Source organism: Grus americana, chromosome 7 (genome assembly GCF_028858705.1).
Source record: "Grus americana isolate bGruAme1 chromosome 7, bGruAme1.mat, whole genome shotgun sequence".
Lineage (NCBI taxonomy): Eukaryota > Metazoa > Chordata > Aves > Gruiformes > Gruidae > Grus > Grus americana.
In genome coordinates this window covers 24,167,540-24,183,407 of record NC_072858.1, presented here as the reverse complement: position 1 = coordinate 24,183,407, position 15,868 = coordinate 24,167,540, and the positions used below count along the sequence as shown (strand labels likewise).

The following is a 15,868-nucleotide window of genomic DNA, read 5'->3' as shown; positions in this document are numbered from 1 at the left end:
TATCCTGGACAATGGAAAATTGACTTAGTTTGTTAATGCTTGGTTGAAGGCTGTATCAAGTGGTATCTGACCAAGCTAAGAATAAAGTGTTTAGTTCAGATGTTTTCTCCTGGGATGCTCAATGTTCAAAACATTTATGGGAAGGATCAAGAGGGCAAATAATCCTGTACCTGACTCTGCTGCTGAATCCATCTACCCTTGAATAAAGGCTTTCTTCCTAAAACAAACGTACTCAGTTTGAGGTATCTTTTATCTCTGTAGTATGAACGGCAAAGGTGCCTTTTTATTTTCCGGTTCCAGGGCAGCCTGTAGAACTGTATGGTTTGCATGCATTAAGTTGTGTAGCAGAGGTATTTTATGAAAAAAAGAAGCAAATTTTCTTCCAATAAAAAGTGTCAGGTTTTCCCCCCTTACATATTATGTTGTCAAGTTGTGAAAAGGTGTCCAAAAGGAGGTGTGCATGGAGACACTACTTAACATAATATAACCTCCCGCAGGAAGCACTGCCAGTATTTACTTGTGTTTGCCCCTAAGGGGTAGAAAAGTATTGTTCTGTCCTTGGGCTGTGATAGTCTACAGAGAAGAAATTAAACCAGTTTGTTAGCTGTAAAATCTGTTGCCATCTTACGTTGAAGTTTTTGTTTCCTGCATCTGTATTTGCAACATTTGTTCTGCCAGGTCTTTAGTAGTGTTGTGTTGTGCGTGACATCTTTGCTTACCTAGGAGAGCACTTCATTGTGCACTGGTTTTCTCCTTTTGGCTGGAATCCTGTGGTCTTCCTAGTCCGTGGTTTAGCCTTCCTGCTTGACAGGTACAGTAATGAGCAACAGCACATGGCTGAGCCTCCTCTTTCCTTCAGTAGCTTGTGACCCAGAGGCTAGTCAAAGTAACACTCAATAATTCTTATTAGCCCAGGAAGAAGGAGGAAAACAAAAAAATCTGGCTGAAAGAGATAAGACCATTATGCCTAACTTACAGTTCTTCTTTAATCTTTTTATTTTATTTGCAACTTTGGGTAATTTCTAGTCAGTTCAGTTATTCCTGGCTGAAAGAATCACTAAAATCAGCAGTACTTTACTTTTCATTTTCTGAGCTGAAAACTGCAGTAGTTCAGGTACTGAAGTGAATCGGACACCCTGGCTGGAGAATGTTTGTAGTTTGGAAAATATTACCGCCTTACAGTGTCAGGTACACATATTTATACAAAACAACTTCTCTCTCCCCAGGTTCATGGTGTTTTCATTCAGTTTGCATCTGGTAAAACACAGCTCTTTCTTGGACTGCACATACACTCCTTAAGGTAAGGAGGAACTGATGCAAAGGATAATTTTGGGCTGGATAGTATGGTAGACAGAGACACTGAGAGAGAATTCATATTTTGTGAGTCTTTGGTTCAGTGTGTTGATGAAACTCATAAGAAATCTTTGGTGACTTGGGACATTAATCTGTATCTGCATTATTATAATTTAATGCTTTATGCTTTCTTGATTGTGTTACTTATGAAATGGCATAAAGTGCAAGTAATCAACTGAAGCTGAGTAGTGATTCTTCAGGTTTTCAGGCCTGTATATTCCTTGAGGTGATTTCCCCCCCCCCCCCCCCCCGGTATTGGCACTGAGTTATAAAAGCATTGGAATCTGCGCTGGGTGTCTAGTCTACAGCGCTGTATAATAGTACTATAGTGAAGTATATCAACATTTATGTATATTTACAGATGGAAAGAATGAGATACAGAATGAAAAGAGTTGACTTGTCTGGCCCTTGGACAAAATCTCCTGGGTAGGAAAGGACATAATGTCCTCATGTATGGTGTAGTATTAGTATATTAGGTCTAATGTTATTCTAGGTTATTCTTTTTAGCTTTTCTGTTTTGTCCAATACACTCTTCAAAGATTGACTTTTTGTACCACAATTACTCAAGGAGTGGGGATATGAAGATGCAGTCACCTTCTCCAGAGTGCACCAGTAGTTATTTTTGGCACTAGCTTGCTGTACTTTCAGTAGCAGAAATGTTTCTTTTGCTTTAAGTGACTTTATCCTCCAGAGCTCAATGGGATGATTGTGCACAAGATAGGGAGCTGTCATAAGTTCCATCCTATGGGTTGCTTTGATGTTAGGAGCTGGAGCCAACTCTAGAGTGTCAGAACAATAGATTTCATTTCCATCGTCATCTTCTGGGAACAGTGGTAATAAGAGCTTATGACTTGTTGTCTCTCAATATTCCCTCAAACATGCATCCCTGCTAGCTCCTTATCAGCTGCTGCACTGGGCTCCCTCTGGCACCAGAAAGCATGCATCTTCTGGCCCTTTGGGAAGTGCCCGTTTCATGTTTCTGTGTGCCTCTCCAGTTAATAAAACTGTTTCAAAAGGGGGAATTTAGAAAGTAAGCACGGTCACACTTCTGGGTTTGGTTTATGTGCAGCTCTTTGTGTTTAATGCATCTACGTGTTTCTGGGCTGGGGCTAGTCACTGAAATGTGGTCCTTGTAACACAGGAGTGTTGCATCACCTGGGACAGGTATTGCAGAGCTCTCTGATTCAGCTGATACGATTTTAAGCAGGACAGGGGTATCTGATAAATTTCAAAGTTTTATGTTAAACCTGATGTCACTTTTCAGTAGGCATAGACTCTTTAATCTTCTTATCATGCTCTAGGCGAGTTATCAGGAAGGTAACATCAGTGCTTGCTGTATAAGGCTGACTGCTATTTCAGGAGCCAGTTTGTGCTTTTATACCTTGTCTCTTAATAACAAAAAGAGTGCAGGCCTGCACCTTCCTGCAGGAGGCTGTACAGGATGGCGCTAAGAGCAAGCATTGCAACATGCGGGCCTTAGGGCTTCATCACTTCCCCTTGACTTGTGAATACTTTTGAGATCCAGAGCATTCCAGAAAAGTTAGGAGGCACGTTGGTTGCAAACGAGGGAAAGTCAGTGGTCAGCCAAACCCTAAGTTTGGTAGGTGGGCATAGGTGACTGAAGAGGTGGAATAATGGATTTAGTGAATGGACATGGAATGGATCTTCTGCTTCTGAGAGTATCTTGGAGATCCTCCAGCCTCAGCATTCCCACGGAATTGCCATGTTGAGAGGAAGGGAGTATGAGTTCCTTTTACTATCTCTCTCTTTGTTTCTATACTCCTTTTTTTCTTTTTGTTTTTAATTGTTCTTTAAAGAAATAACAAAACCCCCTTACAGATTTTCATAATTTTAACAAAACAAGAGGGAGGTGCATAGGAGCCTCATTCATCACCTTTTGTCACCAGACTTGATTTGACATCTGAGACTACAGAGAAACTTTGGCAAGTGCAATGATTTCCCGTGTGGGGGTAATAAGAGAGAAAAAAGCTGTCAGTTGAAAACAGCAGGAGCTGCATTAGCAAATATAAATTAAACAGATGGCTAAGATACTGCAGCTGTCGCATAGAAGCTCCAAGAAGATCTTTAGCTTAGAGCTGCAGGAGTCTGTTTTAAAAGGAAAGATGAAAACAACAACAAAGCAAACTTTAGCATAACGAAAGAGACAATAGATCCATTCAGATGATTACATGAAAACTTATCCAGCACTGATTTTTTTTTTCCCCCACCTTTTCAAATTTAGGACCAGCTATTATAAGTTCACATTACCGATTTTCATATTATGGGTTTGTCTGCTGGTTTAGAGGTAGTCTTCTGTACTTCTGTGCGAGATACTGCTCTGGAAAGTGGGGAAAAGTGTGACACACATTGTACAGTTTTGATCTTCAGCTGCTTGTTATACAGCAGTTTCAAGAACAACTCCTTATGAAGGAATTAAAATGTTTTTGGAAAAGCAGTGTTAAAAGTGTTAACATTTTGGTGGAGGAAGCACCTGCATTTAAAGTGTCTTGCATGTTGAGTCTTAAGATAACATTTTTTCTTGGAGGCCAAAAGGCAATGAATTTTCTAAACATTGTGTCCATAATGTATTTTCCTCAATTAGGACTGATTGTTTGTCGTAGATACCCTGTGCGTAAGCAGAGATTGTTACACTGCTTTTATAGTTAGGTGAAGATGTGAATTATGAAATAGGTGCAGCTGGTTTTAAAGCCTGTGTTTTACATTCAAAGAAATAGTGTGCATAAATGGATTCCTAGACAGGCTGATTGATTTCCCTGAGTTCTGCTTTTTCTGTTTGCTTTTTTTACTGCAAAATTTTTCATGTATTTATGGTTGACTTTTAAAATGATACTTAATAAGCAAGAAATTCTGGAATTTGATTGTACTACAGCCCTTTGTGCAAAATTAGTATATCTTCGGTTCTGCATATTTATTTCCAAATTATGTTGTTCCGTTACAATAAATATCTTTAGGTGCAGTTAGAGCTAATCTTGAACTTCATCTATACAGATGATTTGAGAACTGCAAAACCTACATATCAAAAAATTAAATCTTTTATTCCTTTGCATTTATCCTTCTTCCCATTGTGCCCATGAAGTTTGAGTATGTAAGCCCTAGCGTGCTCTGAAATTTGGTGAACCTCCTTTCTGTTAGAACTAGGAAGTTCGTCATTGAGATGTAAATGCTCTTTACTGGCTAAATCTTTAACCTGTCCTAGGCTTTCTCCTGATCTTAGTGGTTCAGGACACAAATCATGAAGGGCATTGAAGGTCACAAGCAACAGCTTGAGCTTATTTGTGTGAACTTGCTGAGAACATGTAGCCTCAGTCTCCCCATACTGTTCAGGGTGCTTCAGCTGTCTCCCTGAGTAGAGGTGGGCTCCTCATCATTTAATTGTACATTTCTTTTGTGGTTGCAACTCCATGCCTCAGTGTAGAACAGAACAGCTGATCATGCTTAGTAACTGTTGTTTCTACCCTTTAAATTTCATTTCTACCCTTGTAGAAACTTTGGAGCAGTTATAAATTCCAGAAAATGAAGAGGAAAAAAGCCTCAGCCTGAGTGTATGCCTTTTCTTCCATTTTTGCTTAAGAGAAACAAAGTTGGCCTTGAAGTGTACTTGAACTTGAGAATGATAAATGTGGGATATCTTTGTCAGTGATGGAGGGATGTTTCAGAGTATGCGACCTTCCACTGGGAAGCCTGTCCTCTCCCTCCACATACTTGCTCCTAGACTTTTGCTCCAAATGCTTTAGCTAAACTTCACTGCCATGACATGCTCAGCAAGGGATCAGTTTTGTGTAGGCAGGCCCAAGCATACAGAAAGATTACAAACTGAACCCTGCAAATTCCCTGTGAGCTCTCTTCCTGGGAAGAAACCAAGGGATCAGTCAGCATCATCAGAGGCTAAAGTGATATGGCAGTTAAGGGATGGGAGGGAGCTGAAACAGAGAAGTGAGTGGAATAGGAAGAAACAGTGGGGTGAGATAGCCTTGCCTTTAAAGGTGGTTAACCTTAAATTTTCATGCTAAGTATCCCAAAGGCAAGAATGAAATTTTCCAGCTACAAGTATAGTTACTGTCTAATGGCCATATTCTGTCCTTGATCTTCATGCAAACCTTCTGGTGATACCAATGGAGGATGGAGGGGTACATGGTTGCTATGCTGTAGGTACAGCAAATTGAGTGCTGTCTGAACTATGGCACAGAGCTAGTGGGGAAAATTGTCTTTATAGTTTTTGAAAGAAGACTGTGACATAAATTGTCATGTTACATGAAGTGTTAATATCGAGCTCTCATTGATTACGAACAGCTGCTTACATGCAAAATATATGCTAGTGGAAAAAGGAAATATAATCCAGCTTTTTTTAATGCTTGACAGACAAGAAAGTGCTTCTTACCTGGAAGCAAGAAAGCAGCCCGGCCTTTTGGTGCTATAGCTTTGATCTATAGCTTAGCCAATCTGCAGAAAGATTTCATGTATTTTGGCTCCCATTTGAACCTTGTTCTTTTTAAGCCTAGTTCAGAACTGTTAAGTCTAATTTTTAGGTCAGTGCTATTCTTCATGCTATACAGACAGGTACATCAGTGACTGAGAGAACATGTAGCAGTTATAAATTACTGATTATTATTATGCTTATCATTTCAGAGGTCACATAAATAATTCTTAAGTGAAGCAAAACAGCGCATCAGGTAGTCCTGGTATGTGGGCTGTGTATTCTACAGTGCTATGTTGGTAAATAATAGGTTACTGATTAATTTATGGTAGCTAGTCTTTTTCTAATTTGTCTCAATAGCAGAGAAGATTGAGTTTCGTGTTTAGTTTTGCTTTAAAGTAGATTTAGCTTTACTTTTCAGTGGAAAGCGACTGAATACACCTGCTTAAATTTTTGGTAATGAAACCATCTTTCATATGGAAAACAAATTTTTTTAACTATGGCAATTCCTGTCTTTGGATTTAGAGCTCCATTCCAGATTCAAGCATGTCTGATCCGAATCAGTTTGTGGAAAAATGTTTAGCCAATTTGTAACACAATACAGATTTGAAGCATTACGCTGTGGTGCATAGCTTTGGTGCTGTGGGTGTTAGAAAATTGTGTGCTGCTGCAGATGGATATGGAGAGACACCCTTCCAAAATAAATAGAGGTATCTATTGGAGAAAAGGCCTCCAGAGATGAGACAGATGAGTTTCCTTTCCCTTTGTAAGCAAGCCCTTAGGTGGTAAGATTTGCTACAGACTTCTAGCAAGCTGCAGAAGTGTTGAAAGGCAAAATGTAAATGCACTGCTGCTGGTAGCTGCAGGCTACCACCCCAACCAGCTCAGAATAAGGCTGAACATGACTAGAAAAAAATGGCAAGGTAGTCATTTGGGAACCTGGCACGATGGCGCCTCTCCACCTTTGTTAGGAGACAAATAACAATTGGATATTTGATGTTGTTTTAAACTTGAGTGAAAACTAGGGTCTTGAATAGAAAGTAATAATAATAGCACAGTTAAAAATTATTTTACATGAACTAGTTTCTTGTACCACAGTCTGTGTTCCTTGCAGTTATATGAGTAGTTTCTAGGCATTCATTCTACTGCTGTTAATATTCTGTTCTTTTGTATTTGACAGAATATATCTGACCAAGACTTTAACTTAATTGTCTTTATTCCTTTAGCTTCTTGTTTCTTAAAGGAAAAAAATAATCCAACAATTATTTTGTGTAAAATAGTAAAGTCAAATGCATTTTCTGCTCTTTACAGGGATCTCTTTACAGAGGGCTCTATTGCTTCTAGCTCATTCATGTAAATAAATGAACACAGAGGCTTGGTATTGTGAAAGCAGCAAATACACATCCTTCATTTCCAGTCTCCAGAATACATTGGTCAGAATTACCCTTCAAGGTTTTGCCAACGTAACTGTGTTTTGTTAAGATTCTGCAGAAATTACCCTTAGTTGACATACAGTATTCTATACTAGGTTCAGTTAGGTATTACCAAAAATGTACTTCTGCCAGTATAGCTTGTTTTTTCAGGAAACCGGTATTAGCTGTTCTGGCAAAATAACTTTTTTGCTTGTGTAAAACACATCTCAACTGGGCAGATTTGCTAGTATAGCTATTTTAGCAAAGCCTTTCTACTGTAGAAAAGACCTTATTGATAATACGGTGGGGTTCCCACAGTAGATGAAAGGCACAATACAAAGGGCTTTACAAACATGAATTAAGCTTCACAACACCCTTGTAAAATAAATCGTTCTTCTAGCTTGCCAATGTCTAGCTCCTTTTAATATGAGATGTTTTGTGTGGATGAGAAGGAAGGGTAGAAGATTCAATGTTGAGGGGAATTAGTGTCTGGTAGCATTGTAACAATGATAAACTAAACAAATTTCTAACCTGTTGGAATCCCCTGCCATCTCTATCTGATGCTTAAAATGTCTTAGCAAAATCAGTGGTTTAGAGTATCAAATAGCTACTGGTTGTTGGTTTCACCTGGTCTTTGATAATATGAGGAGTTCTAATGTTGACACTTGGCAATTCCTTTCTTCCTGAAAACCTGGAACTGGCTTTTGTGTATGTGGTGTTCTCATTAATACTGTTTTAAACTACAGTGTTCTCTCTAATTTGTATTAGACTTTTGCAGTCTCATACAGTTTATGTAGTTCAGGGTATGAACAGCTTACACAGTTAAGGGATCTCAAAGGGAATGGAGAGAGGAACAGAGGAACAAAGCTATAGATTGATGCATAAGAATGAATTGAAAGTCAAGTCACCTGAAAGAGTAGTCTGATACTGAGTTTGCCCATGTGGTCTTAATTTGGACATTATGTTAATTATGTAGTCTTTAATTACAGTATCACATGCTATTTATTCTTTTTAATCTCTTAGGGAACAAGGAACAGAAGAACTCTACTAGGATGTAGGTTAATTTTCTTCTTTAACGTTCACCAGCATCGCTTTTGAATTCAGCCTGTAAATTGTTGGGACAGGCCTAGGCATTTCCAGAGTCCTCTGTTAAACACCATGTTCTGTATTCTGTACTAATACATCTACCAAGAACTTAAGCAAGCCGTTGCAATGTATCCTCTTCCCATTTCAAGGCCTTCATGTGATGGTAATTGTTTTCACAAACAGGATACCTTTCCTCACTAAGTGTAGTGAGGGACTCACTTTTGAAAAGCTGTCCTGGATCCTGTGAAATCTGGGAGATGGTGGAGGCATCTGGGCTGACTGTGTTCCCTGTCCTAACCCTTCCTGCGTGCTAGGGGAAGTTCCAGTAACTGTTCGGTGGCATGCTTGATCCTCTGAGATCTACTTGATCTGATAGTATTTTTGTTCTCTGTTTCCACAGCAACAGCACACTTTTTTTTTCTCCCTCTCAAGGTAGCTGTTGCCTTGAGAATTAGACCTGTGGAAAAGCTTGGCCTTCTTGTCCCCTATTGAGATTTCAGCTTGCACGGGTCAAGAGTGGAAGGAGTAGGATGGGGAGAGTGTGACTCTCGGCAGAGCCGGTATGATTATGAAATGACAGTGGAAGGAACGAGTCTTACTTAATTGTGGGGTTTAGTGTTAATAAAATGATTGTGTTGAAAGTCACAGTTCTTTCTAAGCTCTGCAGATGTAAGGCCTGGGACTGGATCATTGCAATGATCATTTTACCCCTTTGCATGAGATCTTGTAATCATGTAGGACCTATGTCCGCTTCATGCGCGTGTTCATGCACAGTATGAAACCAGGTGTCTGTTCTTCTGTCCATCTGCTCATAGAGACTTTTTGTGTGCGTGTCACATTAAGAAACCTCTTCTATCACAGCATTCGTCCTAGCTTTGTGGGGAAGGGAAGTGTTATGTTTAATTGCTCCACTGAAATAGGAGGTAAATGTTAAGCCACTTCTTGGGCATGGTACCTCCTCTAGGTAGCAAGACACTTCCCTTCAAACTGAAGTACACATGCCAATCTCAACATCTGCAGCCTTGAGGACTAAGCAGCTTTTAATTTTTTAAATATTTCTATAGATCAATCCCTTCTTGCTATCATTTAAAGGTGGGTGAGAACAGAAGCACATGGTTTGATACTGATATCTTGCTGGGATTGGCTTTTATCATCTATAGTTAAGGAAGCAGTTTCCTCTTATGTGGAATCCTAAAGCAAGCCTAAATACAATTGCTTTATTTTTTCAACTATTTTATTTTGCCTCTTCTCCAGTATCATGGTCCTAAGAACTAAACTGTCATCTTTTCCTGCAGAGCATATAATTTGTGGTACTGATCTGTTCCTTGTGATTATTTTTTTGTCTCCTTTACTCCCCTTCCCTTTCTTAGGAATTGCATGTTCTAGGGAACATCATGGTAAGTGCTGTTCTGCTCTTAACATACTCACTGAGTATATATTGGAATAATTTAAAATTCCATTTAATTTAAAATTCAGAAAAGTCAATTATATTATTAATACTGTATTTGGGAATCTCCCTTCCTTTAAGAGTGAATATCTAAAGCATTATCTGACACTGTTACTGCTTTTGCAGTAAAGGCTTCTGCCTGATGTCAGAGTGTGGTGGCTCTTCTCCATCAGTATTTTAGATCCTAGTAGTTTTGATGCTAGAAGTTTATATTTCTCTCTGACAAAATAGTAAGTGGATGCGTTGACTGGCAAAATCAACGGCTAATGGATGAAACCACGTAATCCAGGATTGTCATGGAAAAGCATGTTGTTTACAGCCATCTTTACAGTGCTAAGGCCAGAAATTCACTGATGCTTATCCATATAAAATGTAAAAAGCTGTTCAGGATTAAGCATCCAAGTCAGAAATGTGATATATGTACAAAAGCCAGAAATTAATTAAAATACCTCTTATTACTTTCTAATTATAAGCACATCCAGATGTACTTTTGTTGTTAAAGATCTTGTATTTAGTTCAAAGATGAAGAGCGTTCCAGTACTGCACCTTTTTAAAATTTACAATGAAGTTTATAATTTCAAGTCTTGCAATGCTTGACTTCAGCTCTTTCTGGTTGTATCTAGCTCTTTTTGACTGCACGTTGAACAAACTGTACATTTTAGTTTACTCAAGAACTTGTTTATTGAAAGACCAGAGTGTAAAATACCACGCCTGTTTAACATTCAGTAATTTACCATTATGCTACTTGACACAAGTTAAAATTTATGTTAATACTATCTTGATTAAACAGCACTCATTATCACTCACTGTGATTTGGCCAAATCAGTTTCCTAGCAGATGTCTCAATAAAGGAGCCATCCTACTATAGCATGTCCAAATTAAGTTGAATGTGTTACAGTAATGTTTTGCACTTACATAGCATCTTTCATTTCAAAGCACTTCATACAATCGTATATGATACTGGGAAAACATATTAGGCAAAGTAATGACCAAAGCAAATTTATACATTTTAAAGAGCTACAGGACACTTTGTAACTTCAACAGATGTCTTGTGTTACAGTTTTTACTGTTTAGTACAAAATAGTTGTGTAGTGGTTTCTAACACAGAACTCAGTTTATATAGCTTGCAGAAGAAGGTTTGAGTTAACCCTCCAAAGGTTGGAACATATACCTCTGTAGATATTAAATATTTGACACCACAGCTTCCAGCTACTTCCAGCCAGTCTTAGAATCTTTAGTGCTCTTCAAGCCTCTCCTCTTTAATTTTCTTTTAATATTATTTTATCACCACAGAAAATACTTGTGATTTCCCATCTTTTCCTTCAATTATTCTTTGTTGCCTACTTGCACCATCACTTAAAACTCCTGTTGTGTGGACTTTACCAAACTAACTGAAAACTGAAGTGCAGAGGACATTTTATTCTGTATGCAGTGTTAGGTTTATAGCTCTGGGTTAAAACATTCCTCCTGAAGTCCTCACAACTTGTTTTTATGTATTTTGTTACTTCAGTTTATGTATGCAGGGAAAGCTGATACAAGTCATAATTGTGCATATGCAAATCTAAGGATTTTCTGTGTTCAAATTGTTTGCCTGTAACGTGCTTTTCCAGCTCCTGTTTTCCAGCGTCTCCAGCATTCAGAAATTGTATTATGGTTGCATTGTGGTGCAAAGCAGATACCTAACGCACAACACCAAACAAGTCCCTGCCTAATTTTTTTCTGTTTAAGAATTGGACTAATCAAGTTTTGCATTTACTTAATGGTTACATTTATTGATTGTATTTTACAGATAGCATAACTGAGAGCAGACACAGAAGGCAATTTGCCCAAGATCCCAGTATTTCCTGTAATTTTGGTTGTGTTTTCCTGATTTGATTTTGAATGATTCAATTAAGAACTATATGTAATTTCATAGATGTGTGATGTATCAAGTTTGTGGCTCACCAGATAATATTCAGACCCACCATTTTCCTCTGTGCATGCACCTGACTAGGTTTTCTTGTAACCACAACTCATTTTATTGCCAAATTTTCCCAAGCTTAATGTGACACTGTCCATCTAGTAAGGTGAATAGTTCAGTTGGATTTCAGCCATCCTTGAAAACAAAAAGTACTTTTTCAAAATGTTAAAACTATGTCTTGCATTTGTTAAGTCTTTATATAATTCAAAGGCAGTTGAAGTGATTTTTTTTTAAACCAAGGATGTAATATTTCAGTGCTGAAGGCAAAAGTTAAAGAAGCTGAGGAGCAATTGACAGCAGGCTGAGAAGGTGGAGGACCTGGTTGGCATAGCCAGGAGGCTGCAGGGGTCACTTCCCTCCTGGCCCGGCTTTGAGTCCTAAGTCCCGATAGTCTGTTGGCTGCAGCACTGGTGGGGAGGTGCTAGATGTGAGAGCTTTGAGTTTGGTTTAGGCTGGTACTGTAACGTTTAAAGGAAATGAAAGATAAGGCAAGTGAGAACTGGTGAGAGATCCAGGGAAGGCTTTCTGAGGCATTAATGGTCCTCAAAGTGGAGTCCTCTTACATTATTCATGCCCTTTGAGCTTTTAGCCAAGCTGAGCACTCTGCACTCAAGTGTGATAGTAGAAGGTAAAAGGAAATTAACCCTGTAGTGATATATTGACAGTTTCTTGCCAAAGTAATAATTCTGGCAGCATGTTGAGGGAATAGAAGCATGTCTGAGAGGGGAAAACAGATTTCAACTTGGAAGTGATCTAAGAAAGTGCTCGAGAGTACTCTGCAGCGAAATGATAGAACGACTGCTTGAACCTATAGGCAAGTCCTGGCATCCCTTCCTGCCTTACCCTTCCTCATCAAAGTATGTCTTCCAGGTTTTAAAAGAAGGTACATCTTACAGATGCAAGATGAGCTAGTACTCAAAGCTTTCCAGTGATGCTATGGAAAGCTTTGCTGTAGAAGGCTTCGGTGTGTTAAGACTGACTGTAGTAGCCAAGACTTCTCAATGATTTGTATATCAGGTACCAGAAATCTGTTATCTGAATTCCAGCTTGAGTCTGTAGATATTACTGTGTTTGTGATTGTTTCTTTGAACATGTTTACCTTTCCTTAAGTAAACTTACTTTACGTCTTCTTTTTTTCCTCTCTCTCCTACCATTTTTAATTTATCCCATCATTACATACAGTAGGACTGTGTACATGAGGGAGCTTTTAGGAAGGGTTCAGAAACAAGCAGCTTTTAATGCAATGAATCTATATTGGTAATTGATCTGGGATATTTGTGCTGGAGTGGTCTCTTAGATCCAGCTTTTACTCCCTGTCTATCCCTCAGCTCCTCTGAGGTTTCATAGCAAGTATCCAGAATGTAAAACAGATCATTGCAAACTAGCGGAGAATGACCTCACTCAGAGGCTAAGTTACTCTGGGAAGGGAGTGGAGAAAGTGACTGTAAACTGAAGTCCTTTGCTGGTACATAAGCTTAAGGATGTCTAAACTTCAATTTACCGTATGTACCTTCTGTAGATAGGACTAAAATATATTACTTTGGAGACAGGGGATATAACTCGTGGGGGAAAAATGCAGTATCTGTGCCAAGTACTGGTTAACTTGTGAGCACAGAACACAGACTTCCCGATGCGCTCACAGACTCTTTATATTCAGATTCCTCCTTTTTCCTTTCCACTTACAGAAAATCATGTTCAAGGGTAATATTTTAAAAAGCAAATTATTACTTAGAAGCACAAGGTCTATGGTTTTTAGGTAAAAGACAATTCTGAAAATTTTATCCTGCAAAGTATATGTCTTCTAGGTTGGAGGGAGTTGTTCTGTTTTTGTTGGAGCCAAGAATTTGATGCATTTACCACTTGACATGAGCCTTAAGAGTAATTTGATTTAAAAGACTGTGCCTTGGAATCTAGCAGTCTAAAAGGAAGGGTCTCAGTGAACAGTGTATTACTCCATGCTCTGGTTTTCAGGAGAGACTAAAAGTCCAGGAGGACTTACAGACCAGGAGGAAAATTATACATAAACCACAATGATTAGTACTATTCTGGGTATCATAACTGCACCCAGGACCCTTAAGAGACAGAAAGGAGAAGAGTTTAAAAAAAAAAATAAAAATAATTTTTGTGAAAACTTGTGAAGATTGTTCCTCTGGGATTGTGCTCCTGATTTGTGCAGTTTCATAGCTGCATCTTAAATGAGCTGTTGCAATTTTACCCCTTGGGCGTTTTTCAGGCTACTAAACATTTCTTTTGCTGGTGGGTATCAGCAGTATGTACTACTGAATGCTCTTGAGATCCAAATGTTACTAATGGCAGCCTCTGAGTGATGATTGAGAAATTGTTGAAAGTTTTGCCTTACTTTTAAAGTATGCTAAGCATTTGATAGTTAAACAGTTAAACTCTTCTTGACATTGGTTCAACTACAGCATTTCCTGATGCAGATAATTTTCTTGATGTGGTGTTTTTGCTTCAGTGTCAATCAAGATGCATGATCAGTAACACACATGGTGAAAAAGATGCTGGAAGCTCCAGAAAGTCTCTGTTGAAGGGCTTTAGCAGTCCAGGCTTTTCCACCACTTGCCTGTCATCTTATGAGACAGAGCCTTTTACAATAGCTCTGTTCTTGGTTAATTTTGTGAATGATTGCAAAAATTCATGTATTGTTTTGTCCTTCTGAAGGTAATACTTGCAGATTCCTTATATGCTACTTATTTAAGGAAATCTCCATAGTGTTACAGCCTCTAAAATGACACGAGCAGGTGCAGTCAGGCATGAACCCTCCTGAGCCCCCCCAGCTCAGTCAGTGGTAGCGGGGATCTCCATTCACCTCTGCCAGGTGTACAGCAGGAGAGCCGCACTTGGATTTCAGTCCAGCCTTCAGTTCTCTCCATCAGCAATCGCGACGGTGCCTGCAGAACCACTGGGATAAGGGTGCGAGCCTGTGACTTGAAACAAAGAAGCTATGTGCTTAGCCTCCATTGCAGTTAGTAAAAAGGGAAAGAGATTGGGAAATACAAAGCAGCAGTCCAAGCATGACAGAGCAGGGAATCACCACTCCTCTCTGTCAGAAGTGTGACAGGAAAGTCCTGCTCTGGAGGATGGGTAAGCTTAGCCTGGGAAATAAGGGGGAGGAAATGCAGATACTGGGTTTCACATAAAGCATGCTGGCTCCATTTGAGTATTCAGCATGCCTGCTATGCTTAATAATGTTGGTATTTAAATAGTTTGAAGAAGGCTTTGAAGTTAGAGCCATGTTGAGTTAAGGTAGAGGTCAGTGTGTTGTAACTGTTGGCTGAACGTTGATAACAACTTTGTGTACTTTTAAATTTTTAAGCTACTTGACAAAAAAAAAAATTAGGAGTATGATTTTTAATTGAAGATTTAATAATTATGGCAGTTTTTTGTGGCAAAACCCAACAAATTACAGAAGGCTTTTATTTTTCTGCATCCATAGTACTTTTCTTCATGACCTAGTTGAACGTGTGAAATGAAACTCTTGGGCCATGCTTGTCAAGTATTTTAAAGCAAGGAAATCCCAGGCAAGAGGGAAATGAGTATCTCCCATTGGAATCAGCGTACGGGTGTAATGGCTGTGCCTGGGAAACTGATACAGAGCAGCACTTCACGCTGCAACCCCTGCAGGCACTGGCAGCAGTGAAACAGAGGAAATTTTAAAGAAGAGTATCGGTGTAGACAAGCTCAGCGCTGCTTGTGTGGAAGGAATTAGTCCAGAAGATTTTTATCTTCTGTTTAGGTTTGCTGTTCCCTGCTTGTGTCACACCTCCTCACTATTCTCCTTCCTTCTAACTTCCAAGACTGCCTTCTCTTGAAGGTGAGGCTCCCCATCCCCTGATCTTTGTTTGAAGAGGGTGTGAGAGACAATAGCAAAGCTGGAAGAAGGGCATGCAGTTGTATTGCCTGTATTGTCAAGAGCATTTTAGAACACTTGGGATAGTGATTGCTGGAGGCACAGTGCTGCTTCAGACCTTTTAAGGTATAGTTGAGTGGGGATTGCATTGGTATAAAGAGGCTGTATGGGTTGAAAGAGCAATTACAGGAGAGCACTCTGGTGCAGCTGAAGTGGGAAAAAAGTATTTCCTCCCCCTCCATATATGACAGGAATATGTTTACGTAATTAGTAGGAAAGCTGCTCTCAAATACCTGTAATTTTGTGT

At 39.1% G+C, this 15,868-nt stretch overlaps 1 protein-coding gene across 14 annotated transcripts in view; it reads left to right on the top strand.

Moving 5' to 3' along the window:
* Positions 1-15,868, top strand: part of NDST2 (N-deacetylase and N-sulfotransferase 2) — a 137,755-nt gene that overhangs the window by 54,159 nt on the left and 67,728 nt on the right. For 9 of the 14 annotated variants that reach the window (XM_054831047.1, XM_054831030.1, XM_054831034.1 and 6 more), the window contains one exon: positions 1,227-1,300. The exons of the other annotated variants lie outside the window; for them this stretch is intronic. The gene's annotated coding sequence lies outside the window, so the exon portion shown is untranslated. The remainder of the gene's footprint in view (positions 1-1,226; positions 1,301-15,868) is intronic. 14 annotated transcript variants of the gene reach the window in all.